This window comes from Magnolia sinica, chromosome 10 (assembly GCF_029962835.1).
Source record: "Magnolia sinica isolate HGM2019 chromosome 10, MsV1, whole genome shotgun sequence".
NCBI classification, from domain to species: domain Eukaryota; kingdom Viridiplantae; phylum Streptophyta; class Magnoliopsida; order Magnoliales; family Magnoliaceae; genus Magnolia; species Magnolia sinica.
The window spans coordinates 4,846,420-4,858,209 of record NC_080582.1 but is presented as its reverse complement, the minus strand read 5'-3'; the positions used below and the strand labels follow the sequence as shown (position 1 = coordinate 4,858,209).

The following is an 11,790-nucleotide window of genomic DNA, read 5'->3' as shown; positions in this document are numbered from 1 at the left end:
CTAAACCTTATCCTAAACCTATAACCTATAACCTAAACCAAAACCTATAACCTAAGCTAAAACCCATTCTCAAATCCCAAAACCTATAACTTATCCCTAAACCTTAACATATAACCTAACCTAAGCTTATACTTATAACCATTCTCAAATCCCAAAACCTATAACCTAAACCTAACCTTAACCTAAACCTAAACCTATAACCTATAACCTTAACCAAAACCTATAACCTAAACCAAAACCAAAACCTATAACCTAAACCCGAACCCATTCTCAAATCCCAAAACCTATAACCTAAACCTAAACCTAAACCTTATCCGAAACCTATAACCTATAACCTAAACCAAAACCTATAACCTAAACTAAAACCAAAACCTATAACCTAAACCCAAACCCATTATCAAATTCCAAAACCTATAACCTAACATAAACCTATACTTATAACCTAAAACTATTCCCAAATCCCAAAACCTATAACCTAAACCTAAACCTAAACCTTATCCTAAACCTATAACCTATAACCTAAACCAAAACCTATAACCTAATCCAAAACCAAAACCTATAACCTAAACCCGAACCCATTCTCAAATCCCAAAACCTATAACATATCCTGAAACCTTAACATATAACCTAACCTAAGCCTATACTTATAACCTAAAACTATTCCCAAATCCCAAAACCTATAGCCTAAACTTAACCTTAACTTAAACCTAAACCTATAAACTATAACCTTAACCAAAACCAAAACCAAAACCTATAACCTAAACTCGAACCCATTCTCAAATCCCAAAACCTATAACCTAAACCAAAACCAAACCCTTTAACCTAAACTCGAACCCATTCTCAAATCCCAAAACCTATAACCTAAACCAAAACCAAAACCTATAACCTAAACCCGAACCCATTCTCAAATCGTAAAACCTATAACCTAAAATTTATCCTAAACCTATAACCTATAACCTAAACCAAAACCTATAACCTAGACCTAAACCCATTATCAAATCCCAAAACCTATAACCTAACCTAAACCTATACTTATAACCTAAAACTATTCCCAAATCCCAAAACCTATAACCTAAACCTAAACCTAAACCTTATCCTAAACCTATAACCTATAACCTAAACCAAAACCAAAACCTAAACCTAAACCTAGGACCTAAATATATTCTCAAATTCCTAAACCTAAACCTACACCTAATCCTAATCTCAACTACTTAACCTAAAACTAAACTTGAAAACCCAAACCTAAACCCGATCCCAAACCCGAACCCGATTTCCTAAACCTAAACCTTAACCTATTCTCAATTCCCTAAAACTATAACGTATAACCTAAAACCTAAATGTATTCTCAAATCCCTAAACCTAAACCTACAGCTAATCCTAATCCCAACTCTCTAACCTAAACCTAAACCTAAACTTGAAAACCCAAACCTAAACCCGATCTCGAACCCGAACTTGATTTCCTAAACCTAAACCTTAACCTATTCTCATTTTCCTAAAGCTAACCTATAACCTATAACCAAAACCTATAACCTGTACCTAAAACCTAAACCAAAACCTAAACCGAAAACCTAAATGTATTCTCAAATCCTTAAACCTAAACTTACACCTAGTCCTAATCTCAACTACTTAACCTAAACCTAAACGTGAAAACTCAAGCCTAAACCCGACCCCGATCTCCTAAACATAAACCTTAACCTATTCTCAAATACCTAAACCTAAACCTACACCTAACCCTAATCTCAACTCCCTAACCTAAACCTAAACCTAAACCTAAACTTGAAAACCCAAGCCTAAACCCGATCCCGAACCCGAACCCGATTTACTAAACCGAAACCTTAACCTATTCTCAAATCCTTAAACCTAAACCTATACCAAATCCTAAGCTCAACTCCTTAGCCTAAACCTAAACCTAAACTTGAAAACCCAAACCTAAACGAGATCCCGAACCCAAACCCGATTTCCTAAACCTAAACCTTAACCTATTCTCAATTCCCCTAAACCTAAACCTATAACCTAACTTAAACGTAAACCTATAACCTAAACCCTAAACCTAAACCTATAACCTTAACCTAAACCTAAACCTAAAACCTAAATGTATTCTCAAATCCCTAAACCTAAACCTACACCAAATCCTAAGCTCAACTCCATAGCCTAAACCTAAGCCTAAACTTGAAAACCCAAACCTAAACGCAATCCTGAACCAGATTTTCGAAACCTTAACCTTAACCTATTCTCAATTCCCTAAACCTAAACCTATAACCTAACTTAAACGTAAACCTATAACCTAAACCCTAAGCCTAAACCTATAACCTAAACCTAAACCTAAAACCTAAATGTATTCTCAAATCCCTAAACCTAAACCTACAACTAATCCTAATTTCAACTCCCTAACCTAAACCTAAACCTAAACTTGAAAACCCAAACCTAAACCCGATCTTGAACCCAAACCTGATTTCCTAAACCTAAACCTTAACCTATTCTTAGTTCCCTAAAGCTAACCTATAACCTATAACCTAAACCTTAACCTAACCTAAACCTATAACCTTAACCTAAACCTAAACCTAAACCTAAACCTAAACCTAAAACCTAAACCTAAACCTAAAACCTAAATGTATTCTCAAATCCTTAAACCTAAACTTACACCTAGTTCTAATCTCAACTACTTAACCTAAACCTAAACATGAAAACCCAAGCCTAAACCCGATCCCGAACCCGACCCTGATCTCCTAAACCTAAACCTTAACCTATTCTCAAATCCCTAAACCTAAACCTACACCTATTCTCAAATCCCTAAACCTAAACCTACACCTAACCCTAATCTCAACTCCCTAACCTAAACCTAAACCTAAACCTAAACTTGAAAACCCAAGCCTAAACCCGATCCCGAACCCGAACCCGATTTCCTAAACCGAAACCTTAACCTATTCTCAAATCCCTTAACCTTAACCTACACCAAATCCTAAGCTCAACTCCGTAGCCTAAACCTAAACCTAAACTTGAAAACCCAAACCTAAATGCGATCCCGAACCTGAACCCGATTTCCTAAACCTAGACCTTAACCTATTCTCAATTCCCTAAACCTTAATCTATAACCTAACTTAAATCTAAACCTATAACCTACACTTATAACCTATAACCTAAACCTAAACTTAAAACCTGAATTTATTCTCAAATTCCTAAACCAAAACCTACACCTAATCTCAACTCCCTAACCTAAACCTAAACCTAAACTTGAAAACCCAAGCCTAAACCTGATCTCAAACCCAATCCCGATTTCCTAAACCTAAACCTTAACCTATTCTCAAATCCCTAAACCTAAACCTACACCAAATCCTAATCTCAACTCCCTAACCTAAACCTAAACCTAAACTTGAAAACCCAAACCTAAACCCGAACCCGAACTCGATTTCATAAACCTAAAACCTTAACCTATTCTCAATTTCCTATAGCTATAACCTATAACCTAAACCTAAACCATAACCTTAACCTAAACCTTATCCTAAACCTAAACCTAAACCTTAACCTTAACCTTAACCTTAACCTTAACCTAAACCTAAACCTAAACCTTAACCTTAACCTTAACCTTAACCTAAACCTAAACCTATACTTATGAATTCTAATTTATTTTATAAAAGTTCATTTACGACTAAGTTATTTTCTTAATAAGTTTATTGCCTTAATCTATTATTTATGAAACTGCAGGATAAATTTCACTTAGATTTGAGTGTTCCGCACATCTCCTATGCCGTCGACGACATGATGAAGGAGCGGTTCAAGGCTTACTGCGGTAAGTTATACCAGTAGTACAAGCGGTCCGTGAGCCACGAGGAGCCCGCACAGTCCGCACCGCCTCACGTGACCCATGAGGACTGGCGGATACTCTGTGATAGGTTTTCTTCTGATTTTTTTCAGGTAATATTTATATATTTATGATATCTTAACGTAATAATTAAATTCACAATTAATAACAATGCATTATGTATAATGTGTTCAGAAGAGGAGCAAAATAAATTTCGATAACAGGAGAAAGTTAGAAGTGAACCACGTAGCTGGTTCAAAGTCATTTGTACGACTTCATTACGATATGGTATGAAATTACTGATAATTTATATATTATTTCCATGTATTTATATTAACTCTATTTTTCTTTCGATTCCGCAGCAAGATTCCGTCACTGGCCAGGAGCTCGGTCCAATAGACTTCTACAAAGGGACTCACTGTCGGCAGGCGAGTGGATCTTGGATACATCCTAGAGCCAGCGAGATTTGGGTAAAAATTCTTACATTGTAAATTTTAATTGCATTAAATTATAATAATGTCATTTATTATGAAAATTCATATATTTTTATTACAGGAGGAGATGGACACCTTACGTAGTCAGCCCACTCCCGATGGTGCTCAGCAGAGTGGCTAGAGATCCTGAGTCAGGTGCTTGGCACCCGTTCTGGATATGTGTGTGGGCTTGGCCATGGTGCCAAGCTCATGACACCCGCTAGAGCTGCCTCCAGTCGATCCATCGTCGTTGGCGACAGCGTCACACGCTAAGCTGATACCTTAGAGAGAGGGGTTCAACAGCTACGGGTTGTCGTCGATGACATCAGAGATCAGCTGGACAGGTAGAGGGAGGAGCAAGAGAGGAAGATGATGGAGGAGCTGGCGAGGCAGAGGGAGGAACAGGAGAGGAAGATGGAGGATCAGCTGGCGAGGCAGAGGGAGGAGCAGGAGAGGAAGATGGAGGAGATGCGGGTGGAGCATGAGCGACGGATGATGAAGATGTTTCAAGATTTCGCTGCACTCTTACCCACTGATGCCCCACCACCTTCGCCTTCATCTTTATGATTTTTTCTTTTTTATTTATGATGTTAAACTTATATGTATTTATGCGTAAATGAATATGATGCGTATAAGATTGTTTGTGTTTGGATGTATGTAGTTTATGTTTGGATGGATTTACTAGTTTGGGTTAGATGGATCTGAATGTGAAGATGATGAAATTTAACAGGTGTATTATGATATAATAGGTGTACATCAGGAAAAATATGATACATAACAGGTGTATATTAGGATGTGAATATGAATATGATGATATAACAGGTATATCAGGATGAATATGATGAAATATATTGCAATGGGTGTCTATTAGGTATTTTGTACAGAATTTTGTATTAGACATTTTTTTTAAAAAAAAGACTTTTAGCAACGAAAATCTACTAAAGGTCTTTTGAAAATATATACAGAGACGAAAGTTTTCGCTGCTAAAAGTTTTGTAACAATTTTTAGCTACGACAATTTTCATTGCTAATAATTTTCTAAATATTTATAGCGACGAAATTTTCGTCGCTAAAAGCGAAAATTTATATTTTTGGCAGTGAAAACTTTCGCTGCTAAAAGTCTTGCAAAGTATATTTTGCTGCGAAATTGTTCGTGCTAAAACTAGAAAATATATTTTTAGCAGCGAAATGTTTCGCGGCTAATAGTCTTGCAATATTTTTTAGCGACGAAACGTGACGTGGCAAAAAGTTGAATGAATATTTTTAGCAGCGAAATGTTTCGCTGCTAATAGTCTTGCAGTATTTTTTTAGCGACGAAACGTGTCGTGGCGAAAAGCTGAATGAATATTTTTAGCGAAAAGTTTCGCTGCTAATAATCTTGCAGTATTTTTTTAGCGACGAAAAGTGTCGTGGCGAAAAGTTGAATGAATATTTTTAGCAGCGAAAATGTTCGCTACTAAAAGTCTTCTACAGATTTTTTAGCAACGAAAATTTTCGTTGCTACGAGTGGAACAATTATTTTTTGTAGCGAAAATGTTCATTGCTAAAAGTCTCCTACAAATTTTTTAGCAACGAAAATTTGCGTTGCTACAAGTGGAACGATTATTTTTTGCAGCGAAAATTTTCGCTGCTAAAAGTCCTATACAGTTTTTTTAGCGACGAAAAGTTTCGTCGCTAAAAAGCATCTATTTGCAACGATTCGATTTTTTCGCTGCTGAAACTCTTTTGTGGCGGTGTATTAGTGACGAATCTAGTGACGAAAAATTTCGTCGCTAAAACTATTTAGCTACGAAAAAATGGCTTTTAGCGATGAAAATTTTTGTCGCTAAAAGTGGGATTTCTTCTAGTGCTTCATAGCATGTTGATTGGTTGGTAATTAGTTTAATTCTGTTGTTTGCTTTATCTCTTGGGCATGGTTTGGTGATGGAATCCATTCTAATTCATATACTTTTCATCTCTTTAAAATTATATCAGAGGAAGTTCAGTTTAATTTTCATGATTTTTGAAGCAGGCATAAGATCTCCCTGATCTCTACAAGTAGATCCTCTGAATCCCTAGTTTCTTTTCTCTGATTTCTCTTAAGTTTTACATTAATCTCTCACCATTATTCATCAATTTATATTTGATTTAGATTTCATCTTAGGCTAGTTCTATTTCTACCTAGTTTCAGATTACGTACAGGTATCAGTCCCTTGGGATTCGACCTCCGTCTCACCGAGTTTATTACTACATCACAACCCTATACTTGGGGAGTGAACATCATCCAAGATAAATTGCCTTAAGGGATGGTTTGGTTGCCTGTACTCTTTTAGTTTCAAAGGGTCTTTTTTTTTTTTTTTTTAGGTTTAGGTTTTTCTGATTTCTAGAAACTAACCTGTTTTCCTGTTTTGTAGGATCCTGACATAGACTTCTAAATTGGTAATCCCTTTCTAATTCCTCTACTTTTTCTAGAAAATAGTTTATTTTTAGAAACTTTCTAATTCTGGGTCTTCTTTTTAGAAACTAACTTAGCTTCTAGGTTTAGGGAACTTTCCTTTTTTAGAAACTAACTTTCTATTTTGTAGGGCTTTTAAGATAGAAATTTCTAATTCGGTAAGCTTTTTCTCTACTTTCTATTTTTCAGATCTCTTTTAGTAACTTACTTTCTAGTTTAGGACTTTCCTAATTTATTTTAAATTTCCTCTTTCTTTTAGGAAGTTCTTCTTTTAGAAACTAGTTTACTTCTATCTTTCTTTTTAAGGATTTTTTAATTTTAGACCTTCTCTTAGAAACTGACTTGTTTTGTTTTCTTTTGCAGGTTTTTAACTTAGGAACTCCAATTTGGTAACTTCTTTCCAACCCTCTCTTTCTTTCTAGATTTTTTTTTCCTTTCTTAGGATTAGGTTTCGAATTTGATTGACGATTGTGAGTGTTTCATGCCCAAGTGGGCCCGTGACAACACTCGACGTCTCTTGACTGAAGGAGGATTGGTTGAGGGGTTAACTATACATCGCAGGACTAAACACCACTCGAAATTCCCTGAGTTAATTGAAGTGATGGCTGAGAACCAACCTCTTCGACCTCAACCCAGGGTGGAGGATATTCAGGATGAGAATGAGATGCATCAAGCACCCTCGCCTCGTACTTTACGAGATTATTTACAACCAGCGGGGCTGAGTACGCCCTCATGCATGATTTTTTCTAAAAATATAGGACATATGGACATCAAGACAGGGTTATCCAACTCCTTCCTAAGTTTCATGGGCTTGAATCTAAAGAACCATATCTACATTTGAAAGAGTTTGATGAGATCATAGCCACTTTATATTTTCAAAATGTATCTGAGGACATAGTCAGGCTGAAACTCTTTCTTTTTTTCCTTGAAGGAGAAGGCTAAGACGTGGTTACATTCACTGCACCTAGATCTATTGGCACATGGAATGATATGCAGAGGGAATTTATAAAGAAATTTTTTCCACATCATAAAACGATTACCCTTAGAAAAGCAATCATGAAGTTCACCCAAAAGGAGGATGAAACATTTTACCAATGTTGGGAAAGGTTCAAGGATTTGGTCAGTTCATGCCCACAACACGGCTTTGAAACGTGGCGCATTACAAATTTTTTCTACGATGGACTGACATCTTCTATGCGCCAAATGGTCGAGACAATGTGTAATGGAGAATTCATTAATAAAAATGTCGACGAGGTATGGGATTACCTCGATAGTCTTGCTGAAAAAACACAATCATGGGACTATTACCCAAAATCGAACACCACGTCTAGGCCGATTCAATCTAAGGAGAAATGTGGATTGTATCTCTTGAAAGAAGAGGATGATCTCAAGTATAAAGTGGATACACTCATAAGAAAAGTTGAGGCTATGGAAGGAAAGAAGGATAAGGTTAATGAAAGTGTTTGTGGCATCTGTGATTGCAACATTCATACAATTGAAAATTGTCCTACAATACCTGCCTTTCGAGAAGTGTTGAATGAACAATTCAATGTCGTAAATACTTATCAAAGACCTTTCAATGGACCGACCTCTAATACGTACAATCCTGGTTGGAAAAATCATCCAAACTTTAGTTGGAGAAATAGACAAACTGCTACTCCTCAAGGTTTCTTCAATCAAAATCCAAATCAGGGGAAACCTCAAGAAGAACCGGTTCAAAATTTCATGCAAGAGCTGACCCAGGCAATACGAGATTTTATGCAAAAGATGGATTCATGTATGACAGTTATAGAAAAGGGGATGCTTCTTGCACAACCGCTCCCCAATCCTAAACCGCAATACGAGATAAGTAATCTTAGCTCTTCAAATTAAATGGAGCACACTAAATCCATCACCACTCTTAGGAGTGGGAAGATCATTGATAAAACCCTTCCGGTTAGGCCCGAAAAGCCTCAAGAACCGGAAGAGGACAATAATGATGGATCTACTGATGCCTCACAAAAATTGGAACCGGAACTTATAGAAAAGCCAGTTGCTCCATTTCCCCAATGGTTGATCGCACCAAAATCTCTCTCCAACTCTCAGGATATCCTAGAGGTGTTGAAACAAGTGAAAGTCAACATTCATCTACTTGATGTCGTAAAACAGATACCTTCATATGCCAAATTCCTGAAAGACTTATGCACGACCAAACGACGGCAGAGTATTCAAAAGAAGATCTTCTTGACCGAAAAAGTGAGTGCCATCCTAAAGCAAGACGTGCTACAGAAATTCAAAGATCCCGGTAGTCCAACCATATCATGTGTAATCGGGGACCATCGAATTGATCACGCACTTCTTGACTTAGGAGCGAGCGTTAATCTGATTCCCTACTCGGTATACAAACAGTTAGGTTTGGGTGAATTAAAACCCACCTTAACCACACTACAACTTGCTGATCGCTCTGTTCGTATACTAAGAGGGATAATTGAGGATGTGTTGGTCCAAGTTGAAAGATTTTACTACCCTGTAGATTTTATCATCCTGGACACCGAACCCATCAATAACATGAACACTCAGATTCCTGTCATTCTTGGTCGCCCATTCCTTGCCACTTCAAACGTAATTATCAATTGCAGGAATGGTGTCATGACTATGTCTTTTGGGAATATGACATTGGAGTCAAACATTTTTTTCAATAATGGCAGGAACTTAGAGGATGATGACGATTTCCATGACATTAACATACTTGACTCTTTCGTGGAAGATACAACACCTCTGACCTTATCCTCTGACCCTCTAGAGGCGTGCCTGGCACACTCCCATGATTTTGATGACGACATGATTAGGGAGACGTGTGCCTTGCTTGATACTGCACCGGTACTTAAAGTTAACTGGTGGAGGCCACAATTTGAAGAGTTGTCCCAAACGGATGTAGTGCCTCTACCGTCTAACCTCAAGCCACCGAAGCTTGACCTAAAACCTTTACCCTCTGATTTGAAATATGTCTATTTAGGTCAAGATGAGACATACCCGGTGGTGATCTATGCCCACCTGGAAAAAGAACAGGAGAGTATGCTCATAGCTACTCTCATTGAGCATAAGGGAGCCCATGGATGGACGGTAGCAGACCTCAAGGGAATCAACCCCTCGATTTGTACTCACCGCATATATCTTGAGGATAATGCGAAGACCACTCGACAATCACAATGTAGACTAAATCCAAATATGTGGGAAGTTGTTAAGGCTAAGGTTCTTAAACTATTGGATGTGGGTATCATATACCCCATGTCCGATAGTCAATGGGTGAGTCCAACTCAGGTGGTTCCTAAGAAGTCCGGGATCACCATCGTAGCCAATGTTAATAATGAACTCGTGCCAACAAGAGTTACTACTGGTTGGAGAATGTGCATTGACTACAGGAAGCTGAATACCGTCACGAGGAAGGACCACTTCCCTTTGCCCTTTATTGATCAAATCTTAGAAAGGCTAGCTGGTCATTCCTATTACTGTTTCTTTGACGGGTATTCAGACTATAATCAGATTGAAATCGCCCTTGAGGACCAAGAAAAGACCACATTTACATGTCCCTATGGCACCTTTGCCTACAGAAAGATGTCATTCGGATTATGTAATGGCCCTGCTACCTTTCAGCGATATATGATGAGTATCTTTTCTGACATGGTGGGAAAATATCTAGAGGTCTTCATGGATGATTTTTCTATTTTCGGTTCATCTTTCAGCGAGTGCTTAGAGAGTCTTAAATGTGTCCTGAAAAGATATGAAGAAAAGAACTTGGTACTTAATTGGGAGAAGTGTCATTTCATGGTTCATAAGGGAATTGTCCTTTGACATATTATCTCGTCCAAAGGAATCGAGGTGGATAAGGCAAAAATTGATCTTATCTCTAACCTACCTCCACCCAAGAACATACGGGACGTGCGATCCTTCTTAGGACACGCTGGGTTTTACAGAAGATTCATAAAGGACTTTAGTCTCATCTCTCATCCTTTATGTAATCTACTTCAAAAGGATGCACCATACGAGTGGACTGAGCCATGTCAAGAAGCTTTCACCAAGCTTAAGGGCATGTTGACTAGTGCACCCATCATACAACCACCCGACTGGAGCATTCCTTTTGAACTTATGTGCGACACTTCTGATTATGCTCTTGGAGCGGTTCTAGGTCAGAGAAAAGATAAGAGGCCTTACGTCATTCATTACATGAATAGGACTTTAAATCCTTCCCAAGTGAACTACTCAACTACGGAAAAGGAACTCTTAGCCGTAGTGTTCGCCTTGGACAAACTTATGTCCTACTTGATCGGATCCAAGATCATTATCTACACAGATCATGCGGCACTTAAGTATCTTCTTTCTAAGAATGATTCTAAGACCCTCCTGATACGATGGATCCTTCTACTCCAAGAATTTGATTTGAAAATTAAAGATAAAAAGGGAGTAGAGAACGTAGTGACCGATCATATTTCTCGCCTTAATACCTCTGACCCATATCAATGATATGTTCCCTGATGAACAACTGTTCAGAGTCTCCCATTCACCTTGGTTTGCTGATATCGTTAATTATCTTGCCACAGGTTCCATACTGACACATTGGACTGCACAAGATAAGAAGAAATTCTTTACCAAGGTACGTAACTTTTTCTGGGACGATCCATATTTATTTAAATATTGCCTAGACCAAATCCTGAGAAGATGTGTGCCAGATGATGAGCATCAGAGTGTCATCTCCTTTTGTCATTCACAGGCCTGTGGTGGTCACTTTTCTGCCAAAAAGACCACGGCCAAGATTTTACAGTGTGGTTTTTACTAGCCCACTATGTTCAGGGACACTCATGAGTTTTGCAAAGCTTGTGAGCGTTGTCAGAAATTGGGAGCGTTGTCCCATCGAAATATGATGCCCTTGAATCCCATTCTTATCATCGAGGCATTTGATTGCTGGGGCATTGATTTCATGGGACCATTCCCCCAATCTTTTGCAAATCTATATATTTTGCTCGCTGTAGACTATGTCACTAAATGGGTTGAAGCGATTCCGTGTCAGAATAATGACCATCTCATGGTCATTAAATTCCTAAAAGAGAA

The 11,790-nt window shown here is 37.9% G+C and overlaps 3 long non-coding RNA genes and 1 other non-coding gene across 5 annotated transcripts; 1 reads left to right on the top strand and 3 right to left on the bottom strand.

Moving 5' to 3' along the window:
* Positions 1 to 1,523: 1,523 nt before the first annotated feature.
* Positions 1,524 to 2,265, bottom strand: LOC131257820 (uncharacterized). Its single transcript, XR_009177651.1, has 3 exons — positions 2,158 to 2,265; positions 1,771 to 1,897; positions 1,524 to 1,637 (listed from the first exon to the last, which is right to left on the bottom strand). It is a non-coding gene; the product is annotated as an uncharacterized LOC131257820 (long non-coding RNA).
* A 110-nt stretch (positions 2,266 to 2,375) lies between these two features.
* Positions 2,376 to 3,400, bottom strand: LOC131257819 (uncharacterized). 2 transcript variants are annotated; one of them, XR_009177650.1, is made up of 4 exons: positions 3,296 to 3,400; positions 2,809 to 2,921; positions 2,580 to 2,776; positions 2,376 to 2,519 (listed from the first exon to the last, which is right to left on the bottom strand). It is a non-coding gene; the product is annotated as an uncharacterized LOC131257819 (long non-coding RNA). The 2 variants fall into 2 exon arrangements; XR_009177649.1 differs by having other exon boundaries at positions 2,809 to 2,915; positions 3,284 to 3,382.
* LOC131257818 (uncharacterized) lies at positions 3,399 to 5,129 on the top strand. Its single transcript, XR_009177647.1, has 4 exons — positions 3,399 to 3,912; positions 3,995 to 4,087; positions 4,162 to 4,269; positions 4,355 to 5,129. It is a non-coding gene; the product is annotated as an uncharacterized LOC131257818 (long non-coding RNA).
* Positions 5,130 to 7,743: 2,614 nt separating this feature from the next.
* LOC131217841 (small nucleolar RNA R71) lies at positions 7,744 to 7,850 on the bottom strand. The gene has a single exon (XR_009157429.1). It is a non-coding gene; the product is annotated as a small nucleolar RNA R71 (small nucleolar RNA).
* Positions 7,851 to 11,790: the final 3,940 nt, after the last annotated feature.